The 4,012-nt window shown below is 38.2% G+C and overlaps 1 pseudogene; it reads right to left on the reverse strand.

Moving 5' to 3' along the window:
- Window positions 1-645: 645 nt before the first annotated feature.
- On the reverse strand, window positions 646-1,319 carry LOC102253173 (annotated as a pseudogene).
- Window positions 1,320-4,012: the final 2,693 nt, after the last annotated feature.

The following is a 4,012-nucleotide window of genomic DNA, read 5'->3' on the forward strand; positions in this document are numbered from 1 at the left end:
TTAATACAGTTCCTCATGTTGTGGTGACCCCCAACTATAAAATTATTTTCGTTGCTACTTCATAACTGTAATTTTGCTACTGTTATGAATCGTAATGTAACTATCTGATATGCAGGATGTATTTAGGCAACCCCTGTGAAAGGGTCGTTTGACCCCCAAAAGAGTCGTGACCCCACAGGTAGAGAACCGCTGAAGCAGTTGCAGTGTGGGGCTTTTGCTTTCTTTCTAAACAACAAAATCAGTAACAGAGTTAGGAAGTTAATTCCATTATATGAGAAATTATATTTCCATTCATATGTTCTTATTGAATGAATGTTATTTAATTATTTCTAAGGCGCATTATCCTGTAAATAGGAAAAACCAAATTGTCATGATCAGCAAAGTCTCTTGTTTTCCCTTGTGATAAAAAGTCGAACACTCTGTATTGATAAGTAAATATATTCCTTCTCATACAAGTAAATATTTTTTCCAAGTTGAAAATTTTTATTTTTCTAATGTACAAATAGAAGATCACGGTCCACTTTTTATGGTTTCTAAACACAAGTGATGATTTCCGTAAGATGCTGCCGACCTTCACAGAGCAGTGCCTGATCTTCTGTGAAAGCCCAACCTGCCTTCCTTCCGACCCACCGAATTAATGTCTTTTCAGAAGGCTTGTCGGACGTTTTCTTTGTTGTCCTCTCCGAGTTGCTGCTTCATTTGAAAGACTTCATTTTCTAATTGTACAATAGTCCTTTCAATCTCATAATTCTTACTGACCAGGGATACCCATTTGACTCCATTTCTCTTCATTTAGATCCAGCTGTGAGTTGCATGTTCTTTCGTTGCCAGTTTAAATCTTGAATATGCTTCCTTAACTTCTGGAGCTTTTTTCTGTGCATGTTCAGTCATAGGAACTAGATCTTCATTATATACTTTCCAAGCATTGCATCTGTGCTGTGACATTAGTTCTAGATTCTCAATTCGAACTGCTTGATCCTCTAACTGGGCCATAGAATTGTTTACACATTCTTGCCATGCAATAATGTCATTTTTCTGACCCAAGAAAGGGGCTGGAAGTTCATATCATTTCATACTGAGCAATTCAATTGGTTGCGGAGTAGCCAATCTTTCAAATTCATTTCTCATTATGTCTGTCTCAAAGCAGAACTACCCAGGGCTGTCAGGTAGCTCAGTAGTTCTTAGTAGGTCAGTATCTGCATTTCCTCCTCCATCCGTGCTGCAGCCACTTCCCACACTCCAGGTGCTTCATAACCTTGGTCAAAATATGGCAGCACATCCACCACAGCCTCTCCAGCCACCAAACCCATGCCCGCCATCCATAAATTCACCTAAGTTTTCTCTCAGACAAGTAAATATTGATTTCTTGTACAAGTAAATATTGATTTTTTTCAATAGATAATCAGTTTTCAGAATTTGCTTTAATTTTATAAAAGAAAATAATTTGAAAGTTATCAAAAGATCTATGATAAATACCTAGAAAAGAAAGACATTGACAGAAATGTTTATTTTATGACTTTCTGTGTCAATGTGTTTGGAAAAGAGGCAAAAGGATAAAGGAATTGAGTGCATAGTGTTGATTTTTTGTGTGTGGGGAGGGTATATTCTCAGAGGCTAGCTGAGGGTCTTGTTCATAGTGAAAATCAATAAACACTATTGATTTGAGGTGAGACAAGTTTTCCCTAACCATCTAAATAAAATCTCTTCTCTTTTGGATGAATTATTAAAATGACTGAGATGATAAAATATTTGAAAAATGCAAAAATCCTTAGTTTCGTTGGTTTAAAATTATGCCCTAGCCAGTTTATCTCAGTGGATAAAGTGTCGGCCTATGGGCCAAAGGGTCCCAGGTTCGATTCCCATCAAGGGCAAGTACCTTGGTTGCCGGCTCCTCCCCAGCCTGGGCCCTGGTAAGGGCTCAGGCAGGAGGCAGCCAATCGATGTGGTTCTCTCACATCGATGTTTCTCTCTGTCTTTTCCTCTCTCTTCCACTTTCCCTAAAAATCAATGGAAAAATAACATCAGGTGAGGATTAACAAGTAAGTAAATAGAAATAAATAAAACTTACGAATTGTTTATTTTTAAAAAATAAATAAATAAAATAATCCTGTTAAGCTCACACATATAGTCCTTTGGTTATGATGAAAAGAATGTTGAAGTACAATGGTGAAAGGATGGTCTTTTCAACAAATGGTTCTGGGCGAATTGGATGTTAATCTGGAAAAAAAATGAATCTTAGCTTCTACCTGACACCATAAAGAAAAGTCAGTTCCAAGTGCAGTGCAGATCTAAATGTGAAAAGTAAAACAGCAATGCTTCTCATAGGAAACACAGACACCTCAAGGATAGCAAATATTTCTCAAACTAAAGACACAGAGCACTAACCACAAAGGGAAAGTTGCTAAGTTGTACTAAATGAAAATTAAGAATGTTTCTACATAAAAGACACCATTAAGAGCAAAGACATGCTGGTAACAACTTATGTAAATAAGCTTAAAAGTATAGATGATAGTCAAATGTAGCAAAATAATTAGGAAGTAAAGAATTTTGATTACTTACTAGTATTACTTTGTTTTAATATAACTTATTTAAATGTATATAATTTAATTTTAAATCATGGTTGTGTTTAACAACCAGCTCTCAAAGTTACTGAAAATTTAATTGTTGGCTCCTGAGAGCCAATGAGAGCCAACTCCAGCCCACCATTGACCTAACATAATGAAAAGATAGCCAATTCCAAGTGAGGCCCCATGACCTGACAATTCCTGGATATATCCCCAACAGAAGCACCCACATAAATTCACCAAAGACATATACAAGAATGTTCACAGCAGCACTATTCATAATAGCCCTGAATTAAAAGCAACCCGATCATCTATCAATAATAAAATAAGTAAACTATAGTGTATTCAATAAAAAGAAACAAACTACTGTTATACTGGTATGTACCAATATGGATGAATCTCATAATTGTATTCTTGAATGAAAGAAGCCAGATCCAAAGATATACATGCTGCATGTTTTTATTTGTATAATGTTCAAAAATAGGTAAAGTCATTTATAGTATACTAGAGGCCTGGTGCATGAATTTGTGCATGGGTGATGTCGGCCAGCCTGCCCCGATGGGGACCAATCAGGGCTGGGCCGGTGCGGGGGAGGGGACTCGGGAGGTTGACCGGCTGGCCTCACCCCTGATCAGGGTGGGGGGGCCGAATGGGGTCGATGATTGGGGCCTGGGATCAGGCTGGTTGGCTGCCACAGTGGGCATCATAGTGAGCAGTCATTCTGGTTGTTCCGCCATTCTGGTCGCTGGGCTTTTATATATATAGATGAGTCAAGAGAGTGGCTACCTCATGGGATTGGAGTGCAAAGGAGAGTTCTGGGGTACTGTTTATATTATTTTTCTTATCTGGCACTATTTACAGAGGTGTGTCCAATTTGTGAAAATTCATCAAACTGTACAATTTAAGATGTGTGTTTTTCTGTAAATGCTGCATTTCAATAGAGTTTACTTTAAAACATTTTTAAAAACCCACTTCTTAGATTAAAAAACAGCAACAATGACCTAACTAATAATTCCAAGGTAAAAGTAAGTTGGCTGATTGTATCAGAAGGAGTAGGGGATTAGAAACCAGAAGGTTAAGTAATGGAGTCCCATTATCCTATCTACACTAATAAAAGAGAAACATGGTAATTAGCGTACGACCACTACCCTTTTCATTGGCTAATCAGTGAGTATATGCAAATTAACTGTCAGCCAAGATGGCGGCCGGCAGCCAGGCACTGAAGCGAGCATGAGGCTTGCTTGCTGCAGACTCCAACGTTCCCCGCCTCACTTGCCAGCCTCTCAGTTGCAACTCTAAGCAACTATATACTATGTTGCAAATAAGAAGCTAAACAAAACCCCAGAAAAGGGCTTCCATTCAGCCGGGCTCGGACCGCAACATTGTATCGATGTTTTCAGCAGCGAGGCCTCAGAGCTAAAGCTGGCCCAGAAAAAAAAAAAAAAAAA

This window comes from Myotis brandtii, unplaced genomic scaffold, assembly GCF_000412655.1.
Source record: "Myotis brandtii unplaced genomic scaffold, ASM41265v1 scaffold186, whole genome shotgun sequence".
In the NCBI taxonomy this organism is placed as follows: Eukaryota; Metazoa; Chordata; class Mammalia; order Chiroptera; family Vespertilionidae; genus Myotis; species Myotis brandtii.